This window comes from Bombina bombina, chromosome 11 (assembly GCF_027579735.1).
Source record: "Bombina bombina isolate aBomBom1 chromosome 11, aBomBom1.pri, whole genome shotgun sequence".
Classification (NCBI taxonomy): Eukaryota; Metazoa; Chordata; class Amphibia; order Anura; family Bombinatoridae; genus Bombina; species Bombina bombina.
The window spans coordinates 134,439,731-134,454,769 of NC_069509.1; the positions used below are offsets into that span (position 1 = coordinate 134,439,731).

General features: G+C 37.6%; 1 long non-coding RNA gene across 1 annotated transcript; it reads left to right on the plus strand.

Annotated features, from left to right (window-relative positions):
• The first annotated feature begins 1,704 nt into the window (after window positions 1-1,704).
• Window positions 1,705-11,220, plus strand: LOC128641823 (uncharacterized). The gene is made up of 2 exons (XR_008399586.1): window positions 1,705-2,138; window positions 11,008-11,220. It is a non-coding gene; the product is annotated as an uncharacterized LOC128641823 (long non-coding RNA).
• The last annotated feature ends 3,819 nt before the right edge of the window (window positions 11,221-15,039 follow it).

The window sequence follows — 15,039 nt, forward strand, 5'->3', positions numbered from 1 at the left end:
TAATCAAAGGCTACATGGGGGTGTCCTTCTTAGACAAAGACTAGGCCAAATCCTAGTCTATAGTTTACATGTGTTTGTATAATCATAGTATAGTTTAAGAATTAACTACTTGAAAATTCTAGGGATAAATTCTCTGGTTTTATGACACCACAGATTTCAGTACATAGGTCATACCTCTAGAAATCTATCAGTGAGACTAAGGGGCCGTTTATCAAGGGCCAAATGGCCTTGATGCCCCTGTTTCTGCGCGAGCCGGAAAGGTCTTAAGAATGCTGCTCCTTAACTGGTCCGCCTGCTCTGAGGCTGCGGACATAAATCTGCCCAATCCTAAACGATCGGGCTGATTGACACCGGGCTGATTGCAGGGGGTGGCATTGCACAAGCAGTTCACCAGAACTGCTTGTGCAATGATGCCGACAGCATGTGCTGTCGGCATTCAGCGATGTCTGTGAGACAGACATTGATAATTCGCCCTCTTAGAGAACATGTCAACAATATAAAGAATGGCTTAGAAAAACATACACTTTCAGATCATTTTAAAAGAAAGTATAACTAAAAACTAAAAAAACTGGAGAGGTGGTAATAGTGCTAACACCTTAGGTAGAATGGAAATGGAGTGGATAATTAATCTTAACACTCTAATTCCTAAAGGCCTTTATAAAGAATTTGAATTGAGTCAATATAGTGCTTTAGTTAGTGTCGGCGATGATTAGGAACAGCGGTTTAGGGGTCAATAGGTTTAGTTAGTGTCGGCCAGTGGAGGCTCCTCCATTTGTGCACATGAGCACGTGCCCCCCTGTCAGATGCAGAGGAAAAAAAAATATTTTGCTGAATAAAATATAATTTTTCCAATAGCCCCCTATTAGAAAAATTATATTTTATTTCTAACCCCCCCAAAAAAAATCTGATGCTTTTTTAAGTTTGCTGAATAAAATATAATTTTTCCAATAGCCCCCTATTAGAAAAATTATATTTTATTTCTAACCCCCCCCAAAAAAAAAATCTGATGCTTTTTTTTTTATTACAGAAATTTTTTTTTGGTTCCTGGTGTGTCTCTTTAAGGCAATCGCACGTGCGATAGAGCCCTATACCCTGCCTGTCAGTGAAGTCTATTTCACTGCAGGCATGTGGGCCAGGCTTAAACTGCTTGCATTCAGATCCCTGTTCGCACAAGCTGAAGTGTGCGAGTGGGGAGGGACAACTTCAAGGAGCCAAGTTCAGCTGCGCTCTGATTGGCTGCAGGTATCCCTGCATCACCGGCTCCTCCCCCGCATCAAACAGGCGCAAATCGGCCCTTGTCCGAGGGCCCCCAGAATCTTAGAGAGCTCGCCCCTACTGCAGGTAGATGCATAATGCAGCAGCACTAATTAAGTATTTTTTTTTAATTGTTATTATTTTATTTTAAAATAATATTTTTGATATTTGTCTGTAAGGAACTTTCTGGGGACGGGTTCACATGTGTGCACTGTGCAGTGTTCTGCAGGGCTGAGAGAGTGCGAGCGCTCTGTTGGCTCATGCAGGGATTCAGGAAGTGACTGAAGGCAGCATACAGCACACAGCACCTGCAAAAATGCAATATGTGGACCAGGTGTGGTGGAGTCCGGTCCACATATTAGACACTTCCAGAATCCAGGCTCCAGTCCAGGACCAGCTCCACCCACCAAGTCACAGTTACAAACTCTGAGGCGGCAGCAGGCAGGAAGGATAGCGTGTGGTGCTAGGGTGGAACAACTAACTGCATAGCATAGGGATTGCATAGAAGCCATCAGAATTAGAAAAGTTGCAGGCCAGCAGTAATTTACAAGTGTCTGCTGAGGACAGCCTCTAATTTCATGCAGGGAGCTGGACGAATAATAGCCCCGCCTACTTGTGTGAGCATATTGTGTTTGCAGTCAGTGAGTGAGTGGAGGTTTTGGGGAGAAAGGTGTCACGGTAAGGCTGCTTTACTTTATTGATCCTCCTTACTATAGGGTAGGGCTAACATAACGTAAAACAAGTCTTCAAACAGGAGCTGCCACTGCTTAAAAATAACGGACCTTTTAAAGATCCCTTCTCTCTGGGGCAGCTGCACACAAACATTCCTATGTGATCATGTGACATCCTTTTGACTGCCTGCAGACCGGGAGAGTGAGAGAACGGTGAGTAAATGTGTAGCCTGTCATTTATTTTATCAACTGTGTAATATATTTCTCCTTGTGACTTGTGAGCCATGGATCTTCCAATTAAAATATCAGGAGGTCTAACCTAGGGGCAGATTTATACATGCAGCATTTGCTAAAGAGTTAGTGAGGTACTATGATAACTTTTTTTTTAATCACAGCAGCTAGCCTTCAAACAATCAGTCTGCATTCCTATGTTTTTAATTCTCTTCAGATAACCTTTGCCCTCTTTGTGTTGGTCTGACACCCTTTAGTGTTCATAAACACACATAGGATTCAGCACACTCCTTCAGTGTTATATGGTGCATGTCCAGCAGCTAAATAATTGTCCTAGTTAGCACACATAGAATTAAAAGGTTTATTTGTTCTAGACCTTTGCATTTAAATGTTTGTTTTCTTTATGTCTTGGTTTTCTCAGTATTTTCATGATGCATATTTTTGCCCTCTGAAATTTAAAAAAATTCTAATAACCATAAATTATATGCAGGTAACCTCCAAATGTACATTATGAAGAAAATGTAATAATGAGTTAAAGGGACACTGAACCCACCTTTTTCCTTTCATGATTCAGATTTTAACAATTTTAAACAACATTCCAATTTACTTCTGTTATCTAATATGCTTTGTTCTTTTGATATCTGTTGTAAAAAAGGATACCTAGGTAGGCTCAAAAGCAGCAATGCACTACTGGGAATTAACTGATGTTTAGTGCCTGCACATATATGCCTCATGTCATTGGCTCACCCAATATGTTCAACTAGCTCTCAGTGAGATATTGATGCTCTTTCAATAAAGGATACAAAGAGAATGAAGCAAATTTGATAATATAAGTTATATATAGATATATATATATATATATATATATATATATATACATACACACACACACACACACATTAAAATGGGCGGAGCCACCTGAGTGGCGGGGTTAGTGCTCCCCCATCCTCAAAAGTCACCAGCCGCCACTGGTGTCGGCGATGTTTGGCAACAGTGATTTAGGGGTTAATAGGTTTAGTTAGTGTCGGGGGTGTCTGGGAATGGCGGTTTAGGGGTTAATAGGTTTAGTTAGTGTTGGCAATGTCGGGGAACTGTGGTTTAGGGGTTAAGAGCTTTATTTAGTGATTTAGTTAGTGTCGACGAACTGCGATTTAGGGGTTAATAGGTCTAGATAGTGTTGGCGATGTGGGGGGGCGGCGGCTTAGGGGTTAATAGGTTTAGTTAGTGTCGACTATGGGGGGACGGCTGGTTTAGGGGTTAATAGCTATATTTTGTGTCGGCGATGTGGGTGTCCGTGGTTTTAGATCATTTTGTTTCGCCGATCGCTGGCATATTAGTTATGTTTAGTTAAAGGGACATAATACTCATATGCTAAATCACTTGAAACTGATGCAGTATAACTGTAAAAAGCTGACAGGAAAATATCACCTGAGTATCTCTATGTAAAAAAGGAAGATATTTTACCTCACAATTTCCTCAGCTCACCAGAGTAAGCTCTGTGTAAAAAGTTATACTCAGCTGCTCCCAGCTGCACGTAAAAAAATTAAAAAAATGAAGAAATAAACAGCAGCCAATCAGCATCAGCAGTGCTGAGGTCATGAACTCTTACTGTGATCTCATGAGATTTGACTTAACTCTCATGAGATTTCATAGTAAGCTTCCTTTACCTGATTGGTGAAATAATATGAGAGTGCACAATGCTCATCCCTTCAGCTGTCCTAGGACAGACACACTAAAATGCTGCTTAGAAATCCTTTACAATGCGAGGTGGCTACTGAGGAACTTTTGAGGTAAAATATCTTTCTTTTTTACATAGAGATGTTCAGGAGATATTTTCTAATCAGCTGTTTACAGCTATGCTGCATCACTTTCAAGTGTTTAAACATTTGGGTATTATAGCCCTTTAAATCGTTTTTTCGGATCCGTTCATTTTTTTTGGATCCATTCTTTATTCATATGCATTATTCTATTCTAAACTTCAGAATAGAATAATGCATATGAATAAAGAAAGGATCCGTTCTTTATTTGCCGAAACAATTTTTTTTAAAACTTAACTAAACTACGCCTAGATTTAGAGTTTTGCGGCCAAAGGGGTGCGTTAGCTACGCGTGCTTTTTTCTGGCTGCACCTTTTAAATACTGCTGGTATTTAGAGTTCACAGAATGGCTGGGTTTTCAGTGCGTTAGGCTCCAAAAAGGGAGCGTAGAGCATAATTTAACGCCACTGCAACTCTCGATACCAGTGGTGCTTACGGACGCGGCCAGCTTCAAAAACGTGCTCGTGCACGATTCCCCCATAGAAAACAATGGGGCTGTTTGAGCTGAAAAAAAACCTAACACCTGCAAAAAAAGCCGCGTTCAGCTCCTAACGCAGCCCCATTGTTTCCTATGGGGAAACACTTCCTACGTCTGCACCTAACACTCTAACATGTACCCCGAGTCTAAACACCCCTAGCCTTACACTTATTAACCCCTAATCTGCCGCCCCCGCTATCGCTGACCCCTGCATATTATTTTTAACCCCTAATCTGCCGCTCCGTACACCCCCGCCACCTACGTTATCCCTATGTACCCCTAATCTGCTGCCCTAACATCGCCGACCCCTATATTATATTTATTAACCCCTAATCTGCTGCCCCCAACGTCGCCTCCACCTAACTGCACTTATTAACCCCTAATCTGCCGACCGGACCTGAGCGCTACTATAATAAATGTATTAACCCCTAATCCGCCTCACTCCCGCCTCAATAACCCTATAATAAATAGTATTAACCTCTAATCTGCCCTCCCTAACATTGCAGACACCTAACTTCAAGTATTAACCCCTAATCTGCCGACAGGAGCTCACCGCTACTCTAATAAATTTATTAACCCCTAAAGCTAAGTCTAACCCTAACCCTAACACCCCCCTAAATTAAATCTAATTTAAATCTAACGAAATAAATTAACTCTTATTAAATACATTATTCCTATTTAAAGCTAAATACTTACCTGTAAAATAAACCCTAATATAGCTACAATATAAATTATAATTATATTGTAGCTATTTTAGGATTAATATTTATTTTACAGGCAACTTTGTAATTATATTAACCAGGTACAATAGCTATTAAATAGTTAATAACTATTTAATAGTTACCTAGTTAAAATAATTACAAAATTACATGTAAAATAAATCCTAACCTAAGTTACAATTAAACCTAACACTACACTATCAATAAATAAATTAAATACAATTCCTACAAATAACTACAATTAAATAAACTAACTAAAGTACAAAAAATAAAAAAGAACTGTTACAAAAAATAAAAAAATATTTACAAACATTAGAAAAAAATTACAACAATTTTAAACTAATTACACCTACTCTAAGCCCCCTAATATAATAACAAAGACCCCCAAAATAAAAAAAATGCCCTACCCTATTCTAAATTACAAAAGTTCAAAGCTCTTTTACCTTACCAGCCCTTAAAAGGGCCCTTTGCGGGGCATGCCCCAAAGAATTCAGCTCTTTTGCCTGTAAAAAAAAACATACAATACCCCCCCCAATATTACAACCCACCACCCACATACCCCTAATCTAACCCAAACCCCCCTTAAATAAACCTAACACTAAGCCCCTGAAGATCTCCCTACCTTGTCTTCACCTCACCGTGTTCACCGATCGGTCCAGAAGAGGGTCCGAAGTCTTGATCCAAGCGGCGGCTGAAGAACTCCATCATCGGGATGAAGTCTTCTATCAAGCCGCATCTTCAATCTTCTTTCTTCCGGAGCGGAGCGGAGCCATCTTCTTCCCAGCCGACGCGGATTCAACCTCTTCAAGCGACGCCTACTAGCCGAATGACGGTTCCTTTAAGGGACGTCATCCAAGATGGCGTCCCTCGAATTCCGATTGGCTGATAGGATTCTATCAGCCAATCGGAATTAAGGTAGGAAAATTCTGATTGGCTGATGGAATCAGCCAATCAGAATCAAGTTCAATCCGATTGGCTGATCCAATCAGCCAATCAGATTGAGCTCGCATTCTATTGGCTGTTCCGATCAGCCAATCAGAATTTTCCTACCTTAATTCCGATTGGCTGATAGAATCCTATCAGCCAATCGGAATTCGAGGGACGCCATCTTGGATGACATCCCTTAAAGGAACCGTCATTCGGCTAGTAGGCGTTGCTTGAAGAGGTTGGATCCGCGTCGGCTGGGAAGAAGATGGCTCCGCTCCGGAAGAAAGAAGATTGAAGATGCGGCTTGATAGAAGACTTCATCCCAATGATGGACTTCCGACTTCAGCCCGATGATGGAGTTTTTCAGCCGCCGCTTGGATCAAGACTTCGGACCCTCTTCTGGACCGATCGGTGAATTCTTTGGAGAGCTGAATTCTTTGGGGCATGCCCCGCAAAGGGCCCTTTTAAGGGCTGGTAAGGTAAAAGAGCTTTGAACTTTTGTAATTTAGAATTAGGGTAGGGCATTTTTTTATTTTGGGGGTCTTTGTTATTTTATTAGGGGGCTTAGAGTAGGTGTAATTAGTTTGAAATTGTTGTAATTTTTTTCTAATGTTCGTAAATATTTTTTTATTTTTTGTAACTTAGTTCTTTTTTATTTTTTGTACTTTAGTTAGTTTATTTAATTGTATTTATTTGTAGGAATTGTATTTAATTAATTTATGGATAGTGCAGTGTTAGGTTTAATTGTAGATAATTGTAGGTATTTTATTTAATTAATTTATTGATAGTGTAGTGTTAGGTTTCATTGTAACTTAGGTTAAGATTTATTTTACATGTAATTTTGTAATTATTTTAACTAGGTAACTATTAAATAGTTATTAACTATTTAATAGCTATTGTACCTGGTTAATATAATTACAAAGTTGCTTGTAAAAGAAATATTAATCCTAAAATAGCTACAATATAATTATAATTTATATTGTAGCTATAGTAGGGTTTATTTTATAGGTAAGTATTTAGCTTTAAATAGGAATAAGTTATTTAATAAGAGTTCATTTATTTCGTTAGATAAAAATTATATTTAACTTAGGGGGGTGTTAGGGTTAGGGTTAGAATTAGCTTTAGGGGTTAATACATTTATTAGAATAGTGGTGAGCTCCAGTCGGCAGATTAGGGGAGTAATGTTTGAAGTTAGGTGTCGGCGATGTTAGGGAGGGCAGATTAGGGGTTAATACTATTTATTATAGGGTTATTGAGGTGGGAGTGAGGCGGATTAGGGGTTAATAACTTTATTATAATAGCGGCGCGGTCCGGTCGGCAGATTAGTGGTTAATAAGTGTAGGCAGGTGGAGGCGACATTGAGGGGGGCAGATTAGGGGTTAATAAATATAATATAGGTGTCGGCGGTGTTAGGGGCAGCAGATTAGGGGTTCATAGGTATAACGTAGGTGGCAGCGGTGTGCGGTCGGCAGATTAGGGGTTAAAAATTTTTAATAGAGTGGCGGCGATGTGGGGGGACCTCGGTTTAGGGGTACATAGGTAGTTTATGGGTGTTAGTGTACTTTAGAGCACAGTAGTTAAGAGCTTTATAAACCGGCGTTAGCCCAGAAAGCTCTTAACTACTGACTTTTTTCTGCGGCTGGAGTTTTGTCGTTAGATTTCTAACGCTCACTTCAGCCACGACTCTAAATACCGGCGTTAGAAAGATCCCATTGAAAAGATAGGATACGCAATTGACGTAAGGGGATCAGTGGTATGGAAAAGTCGCGGCTGGAAAGTGAGCGTTAGACCCTTTCCTGACTGACTCTAAATACCGGCGGTAGCCCAAAACCAGCGTTAGGAGCCTCTAACGCTGGTTTTGACGGCTACCGGCCAACTCTAAATCTAGCCGCTAATTTGCCAAAACAATTTTTTTTATTTATTTAACTAATGAAAACTAAACTAAACAAATGTTTTAGCGTTGCACATGTCTAGTCTCTAAACACTTTAAGGATAAACACATCAAAAATATTGAGAGTTTGGAGGTCAAAATAATAGAGGGGATACCTACTAATATTTGGGATACCAATAGGCTACTTCGATTAAGACAAAGAGAAACCTTTTGGATAAGGGAACTAAATTGCTTGCAACAGAAAGGTTTAAATGTAGACATTGACATCCAAGCTTTTTTAGTATGAGTTAAAATATCTGATCAAAGGAGTTAAAAGGTTAAATGTATAAATAGGATATGGAGCCATCAATAAATATGTAATGATCTTTAAATCTATGATACAGTATTGATGGTCAATATTGGTATATTTTGCCTATTCTAATTAATTATGCAATTATGCTTTAGAAAGTGCTGTATATTTATTAAAACGTTAGAAATAGCATTAGGAACATGTATGAATTGTGGCTTAAATTTCTGTATGCATTACTATCAGATATGATGCATTGTATTTTGTATTTATCACAAATTATTTTTTTTAGAGATCTATGAAATTACTTATAATGTATTTTTATCAAGTATTTCGCATTTTATATTGTGCAATTTTATCAAATTAGTTTTACAAATTTCTATGAGATTTTTTTTAAAACTTATCAAGATTCAATGTAATATGTGTAATGCTATATCGCATTAATATTTAAAGTTTCATGTTTAATGTATGTGTAGCGTGTATACCTGTTACGTGTGTAACACACAGGCAAAAATATTACTAACACCTGTGGGAGGAGAAAATGGACAGGTATATAAGCTCTACTAGGTAGATAGTTTGCACTCACCGGTGCAAAACGAAATGCGTAGAGTTGTTTGTCCCTAGGAGGCATCCGTACTTTCACTATTGTGTAGTCTTGTACAAGAAAGCGGTAGCCAAGGGATTGTTCTTTGTAAGTTTTAAACTTACGTGGAACGAGGACCGAAAGATTTTAACTGCTTGATGTGCTTATGTATACTTTTTATCCTGTGAATAAAGGCCTATCATAGGGGCTATTAAAGTTTATTTTTTAATACACTTGAATTGGGCTGTCCGCCTGTTCCTTTTTCTATCCTTTTTAGCTTTCACTTTGTGTTTACGGAACACTTTTCTGAAGGGGCAGCAGGCTTGAGAAATCTCCTTAGACGAGTTCCAGGTTGAAAAAGATTAGAGACCCTGTTACAGATTTGAATAAGGATCATTTGTGGAACTTTGCTTTTTTCGGAGGAATGAATTATATATTTATTGGCTTAATTGTATGTGACATCACTGGTGGATAACGGATATGTAAAAGAGTGAAACTCTTTTACATATAGTATATACCGTATTGCTCTCTATAAGAGGTTAACAGCGCTGTTCTCTATTTTTGTGTAATTGATTTAACATTTATTGATGATTTAACCATTACTGGTAATTTAACAATTACTGATGATTTAACCATTACTGATGTTTGAACAATTACTGATGATTTAACCATTATTTTTGATTTAAAGGGACACTGAACCCAAATGTTTTCTTTCATGATTCAGATAGAGCAAGCAATTTTAAGCAACTTTCTAATTTACTCCTATTATTCATTTTTCTTTGTTCTCTTGCTATCATTATTTGAAAATCATGACTGTAAATCTTAGCAGCCGGCCCATTTTAGGTTCAGCACCATGGATAGCGCTTGCTTATTGGAGGCTTACATTTACCCACCAATAAGCAAGCATAACCCAGGTTCTCCACCAAATATGGGCCGGCTCCTATGCATCACATTCCTGCTTTTCAAATAAAGATAGCAAGAGATTGAATAAAAATTGATAATGGGAGTTAGTTAGAAAGTTGCTTAAAATTGCATGCTCTATCTGAATCACGAAAGAAAAAAAAATGTGTTTAGTGCCCCTTTAACCATTACTGATGACTGAACCATTACTGATGATTGAACCATTACTGATGATTTAACCATTACTGATGATTTAACCATGCCCCTCTTCAGTTATTCTCCTGTATGTGTGTGTTTATTTTTACCTACATTTACACAGTGTGTCAGGGTAAATATTATCCCTATTTGCCTTTGATTTGAAAGGGGGGCCTTTTATAGATCAGATTTATATAGGTTACATGTTTTTAACTGTATTAATATGAGGTTAAAGCTATTTCACTATTAATGCTAAAAACTAATTTTTGATAATGGTGTTGGCTAGTCTCTAGTTCTATTGTGAAATGGAACGATTAATGTGTGAGGAGTTGTATACAAGTGTATTACCTTCTATAATGACAAATCTGAAGAACAAAAAATACAAACAAAACTATGGCATTTGAGTGGGGGTTGTTTTATATATTTCTGTTATGCTTCATATTCATCATGGTCTTTTGAATTCAAACTCTCAAAATTGAAATCTAAAACTTTCAGCATTCAGAGCATACACATTTTAAGAGATTTTTCATTTTACTTAGTGCACCACTGGGAGTTAGCTGGTGATTAACGGCTACTCACATTACTTTTGCATTGGTTTAACAGATGTGTACATCTAGGTCAGTGATGGCGAACCTTGGCACCCCAGATGTTTCGGAAATACATTTCGCACAATGCTGCAGAGTACCTAAGTATCATGGGAAATGTAGTTCCAAAACATCTGGGTTGCCACGGTTAGCCATCACTGAGCTAGGTCTTTGGTAGTGCTTTGCTGATGTCAAAGTAACATAACTGTTTTTAGGGGGTTAAATACACAGCCTTTAATTATTGCACTTCATACTTGGTTGTATTAGTCTAGCGGAAACTACATGGACATTTGGAGTGTTCTCCAATTTAAAACAAATTAAACCAGGAACAATCATTGGTCTGGTCCATAGGGCATAGACGACTAGAGAAGTTTCTACAGGTGCACAACTTTCAATTTTTTTGTTGTTGTTAAAGCTTTAAATTATGATCTGCTATAACTTTGTTTTTAACATTTTGCTAATTGTATTGCAGGTGTTTCCAGCTGGCTTATTTAAAGAGAAGTGGAACACAAATGAATTTATTTCAAGCTTCAAGAGAGGGGTTCAAGCTTCTTCTGATCTGGAGGATAAACATGGATATCTTCTGCAATTTGGATATGACAAGTGAAGCTTTTATGGCCTCTGGCTGCCATTTTAAAGATGGTGTTTTTTTTTGTGATTAATAAAGCTGTGGTTTCAACATTAATTATGCTTGGTTCTTTTGTTTAAATCATTGTGTATAAAATCTCATTACTAAAGAGAGAAAATACGAGAGCATTTCTGAAAGATATTGCAGAGGTAAATCCAAGAGCATTTCTGAAAGATACTGTGGAGGTCATCAACATCTTCGAAGGTTTAAAATGGGAGGAGGATTTTTGGTGGGCCACTTATGATGTGTCCTCCTTGTATACTAATATACTGCATGATAAGGGACTTAAAGCAATTGAGCTGGCATTTATGGGGTATGATATCCCCGATGTCCATCTTAAATGTATTCTTGACTCCATTGAGTTTATCCTCTCTCACAACTATTTTGAGTTTGAAGACAAGTTTTATTTGCAAGTGAAGGGGACAGCAATGGGGACCCATTTTGCCCCTTCATATGCTAACTTGTTTATGGATAGTTTTGAGAGAGGATACAGCTGGAACAATAATCCATACAGAGATAATTTGGTAAAGTACCATAGATATATCGATGATGTTATTATTCTATGGAAAGGTTCTAAAGAGGCACTGACCAGCTTCTCTGAGTTATGATTTAAAATTTACTGGTAATACTTCAAAAGATGGAATTGAATTCATGGATCCATAGATCCCATTGAGAATAAGATAATGGTGTGTAATCATAGGAAACTAGTAGACAGGAATAGTTTTGTGGACGTAAAGAGTGCACACTTAGAAAGCTGGAAATCTAATATTCCAGCTAGTCAATATACTAGAATTAGACGCAACTGTACACAACTTTCAGATTTTAAATGAGAGGCAGAGGTTCTTGATAAGAAATTAATTAGTAAGAGTTATGATAAATTAACTCTGGAAAACATTAAAACTAAGACTAGTGAAATGGTTAGAAAGGTCCTCCTACAGGGTAAAAAAGATACAGGTGCCCAAAACTTAGCCTCAAGCAAAGAACAAGTAAGGTTTATTACAATAATGAGGGGGCAAATGCCATTAAAAAGGTATTTAATAAACATTGGGGCCTCTTGAAAACAGACCCCTTATTGAGTGAAGTGATTGGAGATAAACCTGTTATCACTTTCAGGAAAAATAAGAATTTAAAGAATGTTTTGGCACCAAGTAAAATAAGGAAAGATGAACCTAGAGGTGTTACACAAAAAAATGACCTAAGCAATTGGCTCTTTATCCCTATGGGCACATATAGGTGTTTCAAGGGAAAATGTAATATGTGCCAGCATGTAAAGAGAGGAAATACATTTGCAAATTATAATAACTCTGAGAATTTCCCCATGAAGCATAAATGCAATTGTGAAACCATGTATACAATATATATTTTAAGATGTAAATGTGATTTGATTTACATTGGGCGCACAAAAAGAAAGAATAGAACTAGGTTTAACGAATATCTTTACAATATTAAACACAATTTTGACAAACATAGTGTACCAAATCACTTCAGAGCTGTACATGGTAATGACACCAAGGGTCTATCTATACAAGTGATTGATTGGATACCGCCTACAATGAGAGCCCTTAGACAAAAAGAGACTGAATGGATATTTAGATTGAAAAGTCTAACTCCATTAGGGCCTAATGTGGACCTTGATATACAGGCATTTCTGTAACATCTGATATAAACTGTATATATAAATGACTCTGTACCTTTGTCTGTGGAGTCTTTCGGCTATTATAATGTATTGTGTAGCTTTTAATATTAATTTCTTCTGCATCTATTATATATTTTTCCTCATTTAATTTTTAATATGTTATTTTTTACATGTGGATATATATTTATTTTAAAATATCCTTATGTCTTTTAAATATTCTAAACTAGTTAAAAAAAATAGTCCTTGCATTAAGATATTATCAGGTATAATGGCTTTATGGATTAAGGTTTTATTGGTTTTTATAGATTTCACTATTAAGATCGTATTACCTTTTAATGAATTTAGGGTCGCTATAGGGAAATTTGTATGTTATTTTAATAAATTATACTAATTCTCATTTGTGTATTATGAATTGTATTTATCATTATCAAATGTGTTTATGATTATAACTAATTAGCTTTTATATATGTTTTAAATACATGGGACACTAAAGTATAATATACGGATGGTGATACACGAATTGTTAGCAGTGAATCCTCCGCTCCTCATTTAGTGTCTTACTCAGCTCCAAAAAATCAGAGAGGAGCGTGTCTTGTAAATACGATGATGCTCCATCTACACACAGTGCTCTTGAGAAAGCCTGGGCATACTCCGGGAGAAACGCGTTGAGTTATTAGTGTCCAGTTTGAGGATCCATACTGAAGCTGCAAGCAGGTGTTCTACCGAAAGTCAGAGGTTTAAATTACCTACCGCTGGGAACCATAAGTGAGCGAACGAGCGGGAGGATCACTTTTGACTTAACTGTTACATTTTTAAAAGAACTTACATCTAGGAAGTGTGATTTTTATTTGTGCTATCTATATCATTATTAAACTACCTTGAATTTGCGATGTGCTGTCTCTTCTTTGTCTTTTACATATCCCAAGTTTTAAACGTCTGTGGAGGAGGAACCCACGGTACTTGAAACGGCAGCACCTTGGTTTGGAGTTTGGATTTCTTAAGAGATATATAAGTCTGGATCTCTTGACCCTAACAGAGGATTAATACTGACTACTCTAACCTACTAACTGTAAGACGTTTGGTTGCTATTATCTAAATGCTATATGGACTGCTTTGCAAATCGTATGCACATTTAACCTGTTTCTGTCTGTTTATAACAATATTTAACACCATCTAACATGCTGCTTTGACTATGCTGTATGTTTTGTATATTTTGGTGTCTGTTTTAACAGTTTTTGATTAGTAGTGTCTTAATTTTTAATGTGCATTTTGGGCTTAATGTGCATTTTGGGCTTAATGTGCATTTTGTGCTTAGCTTTTATTGTGTAGTTTTATATTTACACATCTTGCATTAGACATTTGGTGTTATTATCACTTTTAATGTAAGCACTGCTTTTTCAAGTTAAGTGTTTCTAAGGTTTTATGCTAAAGAGCAGGCCTACAACTTAAGGACTCCTTGATCTCTAGTGACAAAAGGGAACTAGGGTTTTAATACAAGTTTATTAAACCTGTATATTTATTTGGCCTTCATTCCTGAGTCTAGACATGTACACAGGAAAATATAAAAACTGACAGTTTCCACAATGTTTTGGAGTGTGGTGAAATTGTGCCTCCTATCTAAAAGAGCATTTGTTAGTCCAGGCCCAGATGTTGGATGAGAAGGTCTGGCTTCCAATCAGTGTTCGAATTCATCCTAAAGATGTTCACTTGGGTTGAGCTCAGGTCGCTGTGCAGGCCACTCGCCTTCCTTAACATTAAATTAGTGTCAGGGTTTTTTCCCTGCTTTGTTTGCCATGTGCTGCTGGCAGCCATTTTACTCACCTCTCTTGCTGACTCTGGTGCATACTGTGTGATGCTGCTCATTTCCTGCACTTCCTTTTATGGCCAGACTGGTGTACATCATCCGTGTGAGACAGGATGCAGCCTCAGAATTGTGATGTCATCACTTATTATTTAAAGGGCCTCTGTTCAGTATGCTTTGCCCTTGCGTTGTCTCAGACCTGTTTGTGAGAGCTCCTGTGTATTACCTGGCTGTCTGACATCCCTCCTGGTTCCTGATCCCTGGCTTGTTCCTGACTCTGCTGTTCTCTTTGTTCCTGATTCCGGCTCATCTGAGTACTCGCTTTGGCTCCTGACTCAGCTCGTCTGAATATTTGCTTTGGCTCCTGACTCGGCTCGTCTGACTACCAGCTCTGGTTTTGATTCCTGGCTTGTTATTTGACTTGTGGACTTTTTATTAT